We start from the raw sequence: 16642 nt of genomic DNA on the forward strand, positions 1-16642 counted from the left end.
TCTTGTGGCAGCAAGTATGACATGTCCTCTTAGCTAAGCAGGGTCTGCCCTCGTTGCATGTGAATGGGAGACTAGAAGTGTGAGCACTGTAAGGTCTTCTCCTCAGGGGATGGAGCCACTCTGGGAAGAGCAGAAGGTTTCGAGATCCCTCCCTGGCAGCATCTCCAAGATAGGGCTGAGAGAGATTCCTACCTGCAATCTTGGAGAAGCCGCTGCCAGTCTGGGCAGACAATACTGAGCTAGATGGACCAAGGGTCTGACTCACTATATGGCCGCTTCCTATGTTCCCATGTTCCCAAATATTTGTTGTAGTTGTCATTGTTGTAAGATGTTGCCCTTAGGAGATGGGGCCGTAACTCAATGGTAAAGCATCTGCCATCTAAAGATCCAAAGTTCAATCCCTGGCAGCATCTTCGGATAGGGCTGGGAAAGACTCCTGCCTGGAAAGCCACTGCCAGTCAGTGTAGAGTATACTAAGCTAGATGGACCAAGGACCTGACTCAGTAGGAGGCAGTTTCCTTTGCTCTGGGTGCTATTCAGGCTCAGTTAAGCCACAAATTCTGAGATCCCTTCTTCACAATGCTATTGGATGGTAGGATAAGTAACCTCCTGTGGGTCTAGTTGTTGGATGTCTATACCAGCTGGCCAGCCATTGAAGTAATTTTAGATCTCTCTCCTAAAGAAATTTAAAATTGCTTTCAGTGATAAAATGTGAATCAAGGGGGCTCTGCTGAGTCTCTCTGCAGAGAGCTGGTTACATCAACTGGAACTGCCAAAATGCATTAGGATTAATCTGAGGGGACGCAGTAAGATATCCACGTATATAATTGTGTCTTTGCATCTTCATTTCAGCCAGCAAAAATCCAGGTATTGGGTGCATAAGACAAATAAAAGAAAAGCAGCCGATTTATCACATTAGAAGGGGCACTTTGAAGTTGGATATCTCCAGAGTTCTCTTAAGCTATCATCACAAATGGCTCTGACAGGATATTCTTCCTCTATAACAGATATATACACTTCATCTGGCAGAATAACACTTGAGATGGATCCCTGGTAATACATTTCCATTACCTCTAATAGCTCTGAGTATTAAATATTTGTCGCGTTTGTCATTGTATTCAAGAGAGACCCCCATTAGAAGCTTAGAAGACCATTTTTCTTTTGTTTGCTCCCCACCACCACCAAATAATATCTGCCCCACTAAGACATTGGTTATCAATAGCAGAGATCTTTCGTGGATTTTTATTAATAAAGTGCTAGGAAATGTAAATCTGAAATTCAAAATGATGGATCCAACAGGAGACTGCCAGAAGCCCCCTAAGAGATTTCACATGGGAGATGGAGCAGATGCAGTAGAGAAGGGATACTCAACGTTGGGTCCCCAGATGTTATTGGACTTCAACTCCCATAATCCCCAGTCCCAGGGGCCTTTGGTTTGGGATCATGTGAGTTGGTCCAATAACATCTGGGGACCCAACATTGAGAATCCATGCAGTAGAGTATCTGCTTTGCATTCAGAAGGCCCCAGGTTCACGACTTGGCAACATCTCCAGGTAGGGCTGTGAAAGACACAGGAACATAAGAAGATGCCGTACTGAATCAGACCATTGGTCCATCTAGCTTAGTATTCTACACTTCATTTTGGGACATGTGTCATAGGCAGTGTTCCCTCTAACAGGGATTCCCAGGTGTTGTTGACTACAACTCCCAGAATCCCCAGCTGTGCAGGCTTTTGCTTGGGGATTATGGGAGTTGTAGTCAATAACATCTGGGAATCCCTGTTAGAGGGAACACTGGTCATAGGCCGCAGACCCCTGGCATAGACAGTAGTGACTTGATACAAGGTAGCTTCCTATGTTCCTGTCTCTCATAAAGGTAAAGGTAAAGTGTGCTGTTGAGTCCACAGGAGACTGAATTTTTTTTTATTCACAGTTTCCATATTCATGCTTATTGGTGGGGACAGATTCCCCATGACTAAAGAAGGCAAAAGTACTGCCATCCCTCCCAAGATAAACCGAATATACAAACACCCCAGATTATGCCTTATGCCCACCATCTGCCCTGCCAGCAGCAGTTCGAAAGAAGAAGAGGCCACATGGCAGTGATCAAGTCAGTGCCACCAAGTTGGCCTGTCACAGGAACATAGGAAGCTGACTTCCACTGAGTCAGTCCATTGGTCCATCTAGCTCAGTATTGTCTACACAGACTGGCAGCGGCTTCTCCAAGGCTGCAGGTAGGAGTCTCTCTCAGCCCTATCTGGAGATGCCAAGGAGGAGACTTGGAATGCTCTGCATTCAAGCAGATTATCTACCACTGAGTTACGGCCCCATCCCCTAAGGGGAAAATCTTACAGCACTCACACCATCCAAATGCAAACCAAGTTAGTCCCTGCTTAGCAGAGGGGGCCATTCATGCTTTCTCTCAGAAGACCAGCTCTCCTGCCCTCCTCTGCCATCTCATCACAACAATCCCAGAAGCAACCAACTCTTGGGGCAAACTTTGTTCATCGCCACAAACTTCAAACCAAAGACCCCATTGGAGAAACCTATCAACTGATCTAAATCCTACCAAATGAGTTTCCATCAATATCAGCTGCATTAGTTCTCTCTTATAATTACTTTTGGGTTTGCTAAAAAAAATAAAAATCTATTTACGGATTTAGACACCACCAGAAGTTTCAAGTACGCTTCTGGGCAGAGTAAATCTTTGTCTAGGCTTTGTGACACCAACAATTAATTACATTAACTAATGGAAACCATTTCTTCTCTTTCCTGAATACTAAAAAAAGATTTGTTATATAAATAGATCTTTTTTAAACAAAACAAAACAAAACAAAACAAAAACAACTACAGAAACATTATTGCAACACAAATACTTTATCAGTGGGAGAATAATTATCCAGAATCTCATATGTTTTGATAAATGATTATGCTCACTACGAAGAGAGCTCTGAATTAAAATAAATTTGCACTGGGAAAGGGGGAAAAGAGAGAGAGAGAGCGAGAGAGAGAGAGAGAGAGAGAGAGCAGGAAGGGAGAGCTGGTTCTATGGTGGTGAGCATGAATTGTCCCCTTTGCTAAGTGGGGTCCACCTTGATTTTCATTTGGATGGGAGAATGGACACCCACCCGGAAGTCTGGGGGGAAGGGCCCCCCAAGGATGCTACCACTGGCAGGGAGCATCTTGGCGCTGGCTGAGATCCACATATACCCATCCAACCAGACAGGCGTTTTGCTAGTGAGGTGTAACAAATGGGGTGAATACTAGTCTCTCTCTTCCCCTCTGTGCCTCTGTTCAACGCTGTAATCTGTAGGGCATGGAAAAACACAATGCCTGCACGGCGGATGAAATTATTCCCCCCTCTCCACTGAGATAATATATTGCACTTCAACTCTAGAACTTGTGCTGGGCTCCAGCTGTGCCTATTTGTATTGAAACCGAACACCATCTTCGAAGCCCCAGACGAAGCTTTTGGTTCTGACCTTCCAAGTAATGTCCCCTGGCTGAATAGGTAGGACAACCTGAGGGAGGCTCAGTTTAGCAGAGTCCCCACTGGTTTAAGCTAATGAGATTGCTCCTTTTATCTCAGCAGGAGGCCCCTCACCTGAGAAGAGGGAGAGGCATACTCTATGCACAGGTTCTACCCACAAATAATTAATCACTCTTCAATTACTTGGTGGGGTGCAGTTGCTCCTAGCAGAACCAGCCCTTGCGGTCTTTTCTCCATGAGGACAGGAGGGGCACAGATTTGCATAAACAGGAAACCCAGCTCACAGCTTTGCAAACCCTGCATTCAAATCTGAATGCTATGTTTCCCTGTCCATCTGGATTAAGAGGATGCACAGCTTTGCAACCTACAGAGCCTACAATTGAGGCTCAATTTGTGCCAGAGATCCAATAAGGGCTCATGATCTTTTATCATGAACATAGGGACATAGGAAGCTGCCATATACTGAGTCAGACCATTGTTCTATCTGGCTCAGTATTGTCTTCACAGACTGGCAGCGGTGTCTCCAAGGTTGCTGGCAGGAATCTCTCTCAGCCCTATCTTGGCGAAGCCAGGGAGGGAAATTGAAACCTTCTGCTCTTCCCATATAAGATATTCCTGTGGGGAATATCTTCCAGTGCTCACACGTCAAGTCTCCCATTCATATGCAACCAGGGTGGACCCTGCTTAGCTGCGGGGACAAGTCATGCTTGCTACCACAAGACCAGCTCTCCTCTCACATCCCTTCTGGATCATGCCCAAGCCCATCTAGTCCAGCACCTTTTCCAGGAGTGACCCACCAGATGCCGCTGGGAAGCCCAAAGGCAAGAGATGAAGGTGTACCCTCTCTCCTGATGCTGCTTTTCCTGCAACTGGTATTCAGGAGCATCTTTCCTCTGAGGCTAGAGGTAGCCTATAGCCCTCAGACTAGTAGCCATTGACCAATCTGTTCTCCTCTCAGAGGCCAATTGCGCAGGTGCGGCAGCATCCAAAATGGCCACTGCGCCAAGGTTTGACTGGGCCAAAAAACTGGCCAAACAGGCCAGAGGCGGTGATAACAGAGCCCAGCGGGGGGAGAGGGAACCTCCACAGACTCCCCTGTCACCCCAAGGAACTCCCCCGAAGGGGATACAGTTAAAACATTTTTTTAAAAAAACAACAACAACGTTCACAGCTGCCCCCAAGACTGAACTGAAATATGGGGGTACGAGCGGGTGCCGGAACTAACTGGCTCGGTCAAGTTTGAGTCTGGTCCAGGTTCGAACCGAACCAGGCCAGCCAGTTCCATTCTCCATGAATTTGACTAAGCACCTCTTAAAGCCATCCAGGCTGGTGGCCATTGCCACATCCTGTGGCAGAGAATTTCACAGATTAATACTGATGCTCTTCCCAAACTGGCTCCATCTTGTAAGGGGAATATCTTACAGTGCTCACATGTCGTCCCCCCCCCCCACTGCTCAGAAAAGGGCACAATTCCTGTTTGCTACCACAAGATGAGCTCTCCCTCAACACACAAAGCAGAAGCCTCATTTATGCATAGATAAATCCTTCCAAAAGCAGTTTTATTTTGTCTGACTCTTGGAGCCCCAACGCAGGAGCATCGGTTCTTTCCAGCACATCTCTTTTACTGTTTCAAGCGGTACTCCCTACTGGGATTTGAACCTAAAGTGCTGCGCCTGAGAAAGCGGGAGTTCGGGCAAAAGGCAGCTCTTCAATAGCTCTGTGCAGCTTCCCCACAGCGAGTCCCTTTTCATGTAGTACAACAGCTCATGGGAAAGCAGACACAGTTCATCCCCATTTGATGCTTTTGAAGATCTTGCAAATCCATTCCAGGCTTTCAGATGCTTAAAGACACCTCGTGCCACGGAACATACAAATTTACAAACTAAATTTCATCGCTGCACCTCAGAGTCAAAGCCTCCAGACTTCCTCCCCTGTGCCTCACAATTTCCTCCCATGAGGAGAGCCCTGCTGCAAGCCTGTATTAAGAGCCCCACTCCATGCAGATGTGTATTACCCAACTGAGTTATCAACAACAGTGTCTTGGATACAGTCAAAGTTCCACACAGGAAGGAGGGAGACCTGCTGCTCCCAAACAATTCCTAAGTAGTCTTGATCTTTGAAGAGCTCCATCCACACATGAGTTTTCAGCTTGATGGGCCCTATCCTGTTCAAAAAGAGTGACTGCTAGCTCCTATGTAAGTGAGGGAATGACCTAACTCAACTCCAGAAGCTCCAGCTAGGGGTGTGCATGGAACCAGCTGGTCCAGTTCTGTTCGAGTCCGAACTGGATCCGAACTGAACCAGGCCAGGCCAGTCTGGCACCCCCTAACACCCCCCCCCCCATTTGGGATCAGTTCAGTCGGGGGGGTCATGAGTTTTTGGTTTTTTAGGGGATTAAAAAAAAACTCACAAAGCCCACCCGGTGTGGGGGTCCAGAATCAGATCTAACAGGGGGTGGTACAGTTCCACCCCGAACAGTCAAACTGAACCGGTTTAACACCGTACACATTCAACATCAAACCTATAGCTCCAACCTATCCTTTATCCAGTGATCCATCCATTGTCCTGTTTTGGTTCAGTGAACTGTTTCTGTTCTTTCTTTGCTAACTTGGCAAAGAAGCAACTTTTAATGTGGTGATTCTCTTTGTTTAGCAGGGGGAGAGTAACTGGCCCTATCCACCCCCAGCACAGAACCTCCAGTGACTGTTGCTGGTGTCTATCTTATCATGTTTCTTTTGAGATTGTGAGCCCTTTGGGGACAGAGATCCATCTTATTTATTTATTTCTCTGTGTAAACTGCCCTGAGCCATTTTTGGAAAGGTGATATAGAAGATAGATAGATAGATAGATAGATAGATAGATAGATAGATAGATAGATAGATAGATAGATAGATAGATTCCTTTTGGGATCCCTATAGTCCATAAGCCAGACCCACATTAGTACTATCTCAGGGAACATACACTTATAGAGGCTTCTGGCAATGTCTACCCCACCTAGAGATCAGAAATCATTGATAGCATTGTTGCACTTAAAGCCTGCAGTGTGTGATCACCCCTTCTTAATCCCTAGCCCCAAATGATTAGGGTAAAACTGTAGTCACTTTTTGCACAGAGGAAAGGCTTAGGGTAACCATGAACTCACTGTTGTACTCTCTTCATGGAGTGATCTGTGAAGGACATTCCTGCCCATTTTTGTTTCCATTCTTCTGAGAATGTCTATAACAATGTGTAAGAGTTTTTGTGTTTTAAATATCTTCAAAAGCTTTTAAAAGACTATTGAAAATTTGGCCACTGCAGGCCTGATGGTCAGGACAGCAAAAGCATGATAAGAGAATAAACGCTGAAAGTACTGTAATGCCATCCCCTATTTTCCATCTCTAGGGGTATAGGCCTTGTAAATATCACAATGAGCATTCATCCCACAGATGGTAACAGCCACCCCAACTGGGTCACTTACTAAGATGCTCCAGCCTATTCTTTACTCAGTGATCTGTCCAAGGTCCTGATCTGGTTCAGTGAGCTGTCCATGGTCCTGATTCCCTCCCTAGTTCCCTGTTGGGATCTCTGCTGGTATCTTCACCAAACTCCAGCACATATCCCCCAAAGCATCTCCAACCTTGGAACAGGATACCTACCACCTCAAGGGGTCCAGTCTCCTATTCTATTTCATGTACAGACCAGGCCTAGTCTATAGATGCAGGAAAAGAGGGTGGGGGAATTCTAAACTGGTAGGATGGACTGTACCACTTTAGCGTCCAAGCAAGGGATGATTCCTTTGGATAGTACCCTATACAAAACTGTCTTCAATTTTAAAAAAAAATCACACATGGTGAAGAAAGGTTCTGTCCTAGTCTGCTACTTTTCTACTTGCAAGGAACTGCTAATATAGGCAGGCATCTAAAAATAGCACTCTTATCTGTGGTGGTACAACACACTCATACTTTCATTCCACTGTGTGTATAGATCAGGTGGAACTCTGTACCATAACGTCATCCAATGAAAATCAGCAGAGGGGGAAAATTCCATTTAGATTTCTACTCATTATAAATATATAATATACAAACCAGAGAGAAGGGAGGGAAACTCATCATTCAAATGCTTTGCAGGAGCAAGATGATAAATTTTGAAAGACATGGCACTGTTGACATTTTGCTAGCTGTAATATCTTTAACGAGGTTAATGTCTCCCAAGCTAAGGGATTTCCTAAACTCCTGAATCATTTTTAGCTGGTTCTCCTCATTACCTGCATTTCAAAGAACATGAAAAATACCTTGAACTTAATTCTGGGCAAATCAATGGTAATGCCATTTTTTTCTCTGAAAGTACAAACATTTATGTGAAGAGCAGGGGCAGTGGAGGTAGAATCCTTCTTGGGGACACAACTGAATCCTCACTTTTCTCTATAGTAGTTTTCCCAATAACTTCAGGTAGACCATTAAAATGGAAGCCACAGATGCCTGTGGTCATGACAATGGGCCAAAGATATCCCAGTTGCCTGCCTGACTTCAATCCAGTACTGGTTTTCATACACAGTGCAATGGTTTCCCCTCAGTCTAGGAATAATGGTGGCAGGTTCATAGCATAGGAATATAGGAAGCTGCCTTATACTGAGTCAGACCATTGGTCCACCTAACTCAGTATTGTCTGCACTGACTGGCAGCAGCCTTCCAAGGCTTCAGACAGGAGTCTTTCCCAACTCAAGCTGGAGATGCTGCTAGGGAATGAACCTGGGACCAGTGTTCCCTCTAACAGGGATTCCAGATGTTGTCGACTACAACTCCCAGAAATGAACCCCTGACCCCCAGAAACGACCTCCTGACCCCCCCCAAATTCCCCCACCCCAACCCCAAATTTCCAGAAAATCTCGCCAAATCACACCGTGGTTGGGGATGCTGGGAGTTGTAGTTCAGTAATACCCGGAGCAATCCCGGTTGGGAACCACTGTTCTAAACCTTTGAAGGCATCTAGAGTCCTTCCTGCTAGTTAGAGCCTGGCCCAGCCTGGGTTTCTTGAACCTGCATGTGTTTCCTGCTGTGCTCTTCTGCTCATGCTGCCTTCGCCTCCACTTCTGGGTTGTGCGGGTGAGGCTTCATTCTTACCTAGTCCCCCTGGGTGCTTGGCAGAGGCTGAGGCAAGCAGCAAGGCCCCTCCACTGGCCTGAGGAGGCCCAATTGCTTTCTGGCATGGCCATGGGAGCTGTGATGGACAGCACCTGCACTTCTGATTGTGCAACTAGATCGCTGAGGATGATTAAGTATTGTATGCCACTCTGAGCTTATTATTTATTATTATTATTATTAATTCGATTTCTATACCGCCCTTCCAAAAGTGGCTCAGGGTGGTTTACACAGAGAAATAATAAATAAATAAGATGGCTCCCTGTCCCCAAAGGGCTCACATTCTAAAAAGAAACACAAGATAGACACCAGCAACAGTCACTGGAGGTACTGTGCTGGGTGTGGATAGGGCCAGTTACTCTCCCCCTGCTAAATAAAGAGAATCACCACAGTAAAAGCTGCCTCTTTGCCCAGTTAGCAGGGGTCAGAAAGAGTGGGATATAAATCTAGAGCAGGGTTCTCAATCTTGTGTCCCTAGATGTTGTTGGACTTCAACTCCCTTAATCCCCAACCAAAGGCCACCTGGGCTGGGGCTTATGGGAGTTGAAGGCCAATAACATCTGGGGACCCAACATTGAGAATCCCTGATCTAGATGATGATGATGATGATGATGATGATGATGATGATGATGATGATGCAAAAAAAGCATTTGAAGAGTTCATTTTCATCCTGTACATAAATAGGAAACATACAGAAGTTGTCTGCCACCAAGGGCAGAGAAGTTCAAGGGCTCTCGGCTGTGCTTGAATTTCTAGGCAGCTCCTGACAGTTGTTTGCAAAAGGAATTACTGAACTACTAAAAAGGCATGAAATGAAAGACAATGCAAAGAACTAAGAAGCCAGAAAATAAGATTAGTGTTTCCAGAAGGGACTTTTTATCCCAGCCATGTTCTGAGTTACCTTCTATATAATAAAATAGTTTTACAGGGAAAACATATTTTTTTTTAAAAAAAAAAATTGCTGTTAACATTTAGCTTTGACTCATTTGTGATGCATGGTTGCATGATCAATGAGCACCATTACGTAGCCCGGGACTTGGGTATATGTCTAGGGAACCAGGGAAAGCTACAGATGATTAGGAAAGCAAGTTAAAGTATGCTTGTTGGGAAAAGGAGTTACATCTTGTTAAAATGCTAATGTTATTTTGATCGCAAGCCGATGCCCTTAAGGTATGTTCTCCAGAATGTCTTTTATTTTTTACTTGGTAATATATTTTATGAAACATACATTGTTTGATCTCATCTGAGGATGTTGGGAATTAACTTGGCTTGTCTGCTGCTAATCAACAGCTAACAGAGCAGAGACACCTTTTAAAGTGGTGATTCTGTAGACGTTAGTAAAAAGCTTAATATTTACTTATGGCCTCATATTATGGATGAGAAACAGATATATATGGGACTTATTCATTGATGGTTATTTTGATACTGAGATAGACTTCTATCAGACTAAATGGCTGAGATGAGGTAATGATTAAGCTATGGGTTATGTGAAAACATTGAATGAATATCAGATCTGGACTTTGGTATGCACTATAATAGGAGTGTGTGTGTGTGTGTGTGTGTGTGTGTGTGTGTGTATGCATTTCCTATTGTGTTCTTGACAATAAATAATGGGGGGGGAGAATAAAGTGGTGATTCTGTTTATATTTAGGAGGGGGAGAGCAACTATCCCTGTCCAACATGGACCCTGTGCATGTAGGTAGGCAGCACTTGGCTTGACAAATGGCAATACATCTTCCCACCATTATCAGGGTGGCGCTGTGGAGCAGTAAAGATCAAGCCAGCTGTTTCTTCCACTTGCAAGCTGTCCTACTGGTGCGGAGAGTAAGGCAACCTGGGTATGGGATCCAGTTCAGATCCTCTGCCTATTCTGAACATCAGATGATTTCATGTGGTTTACTCAAACGAGATAACATCCAAGAAGGTTAAATGATTTTTATTGCCTAGCTTGCAAAGAATAACTCACATATCATAGATGGTGTTTCCTCAGAATTTGTTCATTCAGATTGGTGATACTTGGACATTAAACCCATTCGGTAAAAAATACCGTTGACTTCAGCGGGATTCAGGTGAGGACTGAAAGCCTCTTTCTCTCCTTCCCACCGAGGGCCCTTTTCTGCTACTGGTAGGACTGGCAGGGAAAAGGTGAACGGCCAAAGCAAAGGATGAACCAGTGCTTTATTGGCTCTTAAACAGCCCTACTAAGCTATTCCCAATACATTGATTTGAAATAGGCTCTACTAGCTGTTCTCTGCTTATGTGATCAGCATGCTTCTGGTTCATCTAACAACGTAGACTAAATTATCCATCTAGAGTTACATACAGCAACATAAAGTCTAACAATATTTATTGTCAAGAACACAATAGGAAATGCATACACACACACACACACACACACACACACACACACACACACTCCAATTATAGTGCATACCAAAGTCCAGGTGCAAAGGGGCACCGTGAATATTTTGCATAGGAATGCACTTATGTTACTTGTGCTGCCTCAATAACTCCACAGGTTTGGTATGCATGCAGGTAGCAAGCATACCAAACCTGTGGAGTTATTGAGGCAGCACAAGTAACATAAGTGCAAAATATTCACGGTGCCCCTTTGCATATTACCAACCAGCAGTACCTTCTTCCTCAGATATAGAATTTAGAGAAATGACAACAAACAGCAAACAGCAGTGAGACAGAACCGAGAGGGAAGCGCTTGAATAAATCAGTGCAATGAACAGATTAGTCAATTAACTGCAAATTTAAAAGGCCTAGACGCTAGCAGTGTTTTTAACGAGGTTCTCTATGTACGTTACTGGAGAAAAACTTATCTTGATTAAATAAACTCAAAAGGATCTGCTGTGTTTGAGATAATGAACTGAGCCAACAACAGTCCCTCCAAGCAGGATGAAGCTTCCAGAACCGGCATACTCAATCCAAGGACCCAATGACATGCTTCCTTCCCATGTGAATGGTGCTCTGAGTCACAGCCAGGCAAGAGAAATGGGAGGCCACATCACTGGCTCTGCACATCTGGTACCTCCCTTTATGAAAGCATTTCCATAGCAGCATGAAGCATGCCACAGGGAAAGTTATCCCCATGCCACGGTGGGTATGTATGAATCAGCCTTCAGAATTCAGCCCTAGGAGCATCAGGCACTGACTCAATGCTGCTGTTTTTGGCAAAATCACTACAGTTCATACAGAAAGGAGACACCTGGGACCACCATCACCTCTGCCAGCAGGAAGATGGATGGACTCTATCCTCCTGCTATCCTAGTCCCTACACTCAGTTGCATTGGAACCCAAATGGCTAACGTGGTGAGAAAAGCTACTCAAAGTAGTCCTGCTGAAATGGAAAGGACAAGTTAGGCCAACTTGCTGCTTTAATTTCAATGGGACTATATTCAGTAATTTTCCTCATCATGCCAGCCACTACGCACAAATCAAATAATTGCATATTCTTCCACACCTTATCCCCACCTTCCCTTCCCTCTGTTGTGTCTCTTGGGACACATTTGAGTTTGCAAATCTCTTGGAGATGCCATAGCTTCTCATTTTTTAAAAGCATCATCTACAGAGATGGCACTATATACATTTCTATATAAATATAGAAAGGTAAAGTGTGCCATCAAGTCAGTGTTGACTCCTGGCGACCGCAGAGCCCTGCGGTTGTCCTTGACAGAATACAGGAAGGGTTTGCCATTGCCATCTCCCACGCAGTATGAGATGAGGCACTTCCTGCTACAGTAAAGCCACCTGTCTGAGAAAACAGACAGAATCAAAATATATCACTGAACACAGCTGTTAATAGTTAATAGTCGATGAGCCCTTTCTCACGATTAGTGAGAAAGGGCTTCAATCCAGGGGTGGGGCAGAGAGGTTGGAGTGGCCCCAGAGATGAGATTTTAAAATGGCCCTCTCACTGCCTTCCTCTCCTTCTCTTGGCCCCATGTCTCTGCTGCAGAAGAACATTAAGGACACATGTAATATAGTGTAGCAGATTAACAGAGGACAGGAGACTATAGTTAACAAGGTGTAAACAACAGCCGAACCAAATAATACTGCCACTCTCCTCTGCTCTGACTGACAAAAGGGAAATCGGGAGTCACAGAAAACTGCTTGGGGGACTGCAGCTCACACTCCTGGCTACGGGACTGGAGAGAGGGCAAGGACTGGCCTTGGGAGCCCCTCAGAGGGCCCCTCAGAGGGTGTGGGCCAGGAGAAATTAATCTCCCTTTGTCTCATTAATGGTACGCCCATGTCCAGATCATTTAGCCAGAGCTGAACTGAAATGACCCCTCCCCACTGTGCTGTCCTTGTTATGGATTATGAAGAGCGTCCTTTTTTTGGAAATTCTGTAAGAGGAGGCTGCAAATAGATGTTAGCCACTGTTAAAAGTGACTGTGCTCCCCAGTACAATTGATGTCATTTCCTCTTCTCCTGCACCGAAATGAGGCAGAAAGCATTACCCTCACTCTGAATTGACTTCATTAAGGGCATTGTCTCTTAATCAATTGGATAGGTTTCTTTATGTGATAAAAGCGGAAAGCAATTAAGCACCGAGGAATGGCTGGAAGCACGATAATCCCCGCCAGGAGGATTGGAAAGTGAATGAGCAAGTGTGGGTGTGGGTGTGGAGGTTGTGAACCCCTATTCCCCTTCCCCTCTCAAAGCTTCATTTCAAGATGAAAATGTTGAAGAATTAGTTCAGCCCTTCATCTCACCATCCTCTGCTTGTGAAAAGCATTTGAGGAATCTAATGTTGGGGTCAGAAAGACCCCAATTCAGTCATAGGTGTTTTAAAAGCGGGTGGGGAGACAGCAAGATGTGCTTGACAGTAACTCCAAGTAATTGCATCTGAAATTCTGTAAGGAGTTACTGTATTGTTTATAATTCAACCCAGCATTGCCTTTCTCTCACTGGTGTTTCTTTTGAGACTGTGAGGCCTTTGGGGACAGAGAACTATTGCTTATTTCTTTTGTTATATAACCTTCTTTGTGAATGTTTTGACTTTCCAGCTGTTGGAGAACTTTGTCAAAGCTCAAACTATGCAGTGACACCGAAATACGCCCTGTATGCTCTTAGTCACAGAGATGTCCTGGCTTTCTGATCAGGATGTCTATTTGCAGGTGGCACTTTCCGGGCTGTGGTGCCTCACTACTCCAAAAAATGGCTAACCCATCTTTTTCCTTCTGCTCTGAGCCGGCTGGTCTGGGATTCACAATTTACCTGGACTAAGCCAATTTCCTGCCTCTGGCAGGTCCTGTCAGCTGCAGATGGCAACATGAGCGAAACACAAGAAAAGGCTGACAGCGTTCCAGAACGTTGCCATCTGGGTCTCTTCTCAAGGCACAAAGCTACAGAAGGTTTCCCTGGTAATTAGATTAGTGCCAGTGTGCAGGGATTCTTCGAAGGATTTGCAAGGAAATTCGTTAAGGTGTATGTGAGCAGAACTCAATAGCCACCCAGGGCACAACAAGACCTCGCCAGAACAACAGATGTGAAACCTGAAGATGCAACTTTGGCAATTATTGACACACATACCCTCTCTCTCACACACAGTGACACACACACACACCACAGACTTTTTAATTGTGTGAACTGCCAAGTGCTGTATTGTGTTGAACCTAATCTGTTGTTCACATGGTGCTTTTGAGGTGGGTAGGAGCCCCTCTTGGATGTTATGCTGTATGCAACACATGAGCATCACTTCAGCTTCGTTGCACTCAGCAGCAGCAAGCCCCACCTCTCCATGGAAAGTCCTCCAAGGGTGCATATGTCTTCCCAGCATGCTTTGCACTGCCAGCAGACTGGAAACTCTTCTTGATGGCAGTGGCTGCCCTTTCCAGCATGCTTTGGGTTTACAGCAGACTGTAAACACTTCATAAGATCAACAGTTGCCCTTCCATTGATTATGAAAGATCTGGAGATGGACATAGGCCTGACAAAGCTGCTTCAGCCTCAGGATCATAGAGTCTACTTTGCAGGCTGGTATGTCCATTGACAGCAGCTGCTGTATGCACAAAACAAATAAATATGAATAAAATTTATTGCACATGAATGCTTCTGAGGTTTTGTTTACCTCTACAAGGCTGTAGGGCAGGGGTGGTCAAACTACCCCCTCCCAGTTGTTGTTGAACTACAATAAATTGTGGCTGTGGATGATGGGAGTTGTAGTTCAACATCAGCTGGAGATCCAAGTCAGCCCACCTCTGCTGAAGGGCATGGAACTTGCTGGTGTTGTAAGGTTGCACTTTATTTTGTTGCAAGGGACTTAACCTTCAAAGAAAGACCAAACCAAGGACTTTCACAGAAATCCAGCCCTTATCTCAGGCTGTCTTATATTTTGAGTCATGGAGCACCCCCTCTTTGAGACTGTCCCTAAACCAGATCCAAACCCCCAACTAACTCTCCACTGACTCCCCCGCTTCTCTCCCCACTCCAACTCCCACCAAGGGATTCTTTTGATGGACAGCTCAGAAAGGCTCCATCCACAGTTGCATAAAGGTCCAGTGCATTGGCCCCCTCCAATTTGAGCTCATCACAACTTTTATGCCCCCTTTTCTAATCAGAACCCTTATCCAGATAAGACACAGTGTGTTTACATGTTTGCCAATTGGTTCTGGTCCAGGCTTCTCATTTCAGGTGCTCTCCTAATTGGCGATCTCCTTTTGTCCATGAGCTCAGCTCATGTTATTCATCGTGGACCCCTCAAATATGTCTTGTTTTCCTTTACATCAGCTGTGTGACATCTGCTGTTTTTGTTTTTCTGTGACTAAGTAGAAACCCACCCACCCACCCCCATCCTGAATGTGCTGTAAGACCCATACTTCCCAAGCAGTGACTACCTGCCAGCCAGTGTTGACAAATCTGTGGCAGGAACTATCTGGCTGAATTTACACGTACCTCAGAACAGCAGGTCCAAGGGACCCACGGTTCTACTCCCCACCCCGACCCCTTTTCTCTGTCCAAATTCAGGCATAATGGAGAGCAGGGGGCCTGAAGTCAGCAAGACTGCAGAGAGGAGGGGAAGGACAGCCTGCACAGCCAATCACAGCTGGAGAGAGGGAGGAGCTTCCTCTCTCAACTCCAGTTGAAGTGAACGTAGCCTGCAGTTCTGAATTCAGATGTAATGCAGGTTGCATTGAACCTCGGGTTGGGGCAATGAAACTCACTACAACCAGAGAGTGGAAACTGGAGTTCCAAAGTGAAATCCTTGGGTCGCTCACATCACAGAACCGGAGTTGCACACATTCAGACATGACAGCCTGGCAGCCTCTGGCCCCTTAAAGTCCAGTTCCGTGTCATGTGAGAATGCGGCCTCTGTGACTAATGGTTCCGGTGAGTTGGCAAGAATACAAAAACAGGCCTTCTCTCTCTTTTAAAGCATCTAAACCTAGGCCAAGACAAGCCATTCTCTTACCAGTAGTTATCAATTATGAATACTTTCTCCTAATCTAAGAATCTCATATCTCTCAACCAAAGGGAACCAAGCCCAGTAACACTGGGCCTAGAACTGCCCACTACTTGGGAAAATGGGGAACCATTTTAAACTTCTAGGGGTGGGAATTACTCATTAATTTGTTCATTTATACAGCACCCTTCATCCTAAGACCCTAGTGCAGTTAACATGACAGTGCAGTCAGTGAAGTATCTTCATAGGCACCTATAGCAGCTGCTTTGGTGATATCAACAGATATTAAAATGTAATCAATGGATCAGTTGAAAGTTAGGTGATTAATCTGCTAAAAATCCTTTAGCTATCATTCTTCAAAGTAGGGTTGATGGACCTACTTACAGAGACATATATATATTTCCCAGTGGCACCATGAATGGGCTCGATTTCTAAGCAAATTATGAAGAGCTAATCTCGAAGGTAATTAGATCAGGTGGAACTGTTCTTGTTATATGATTTACCTGACCTAGGAAGCCCATCGGGGTTTGAACAAAACAATCATGCTCTAAAATAATTCATCTTTCAACTGGAGCTAACGCTGGGTAAAAATAAACCTGGTAATCTATTCACAGCTTTTGCT

The sequence above is a fragment of the Hemicordylus capensis genome, chromosome 11 (assembly GCF_027244095.1).
Source record: "Hemicordylus capensis ecotype Gifberg chromosome 11, rHemCap1.1.pri, whole genome shotgun sequence".
In the NCBI taxonomy this organism is placed as follows: Eukaryota; Metazoa; Chordata; class Lepidosauria; order Squamata; family Cordylidae; genus Hemicordylus; species Hemicordylus capensis.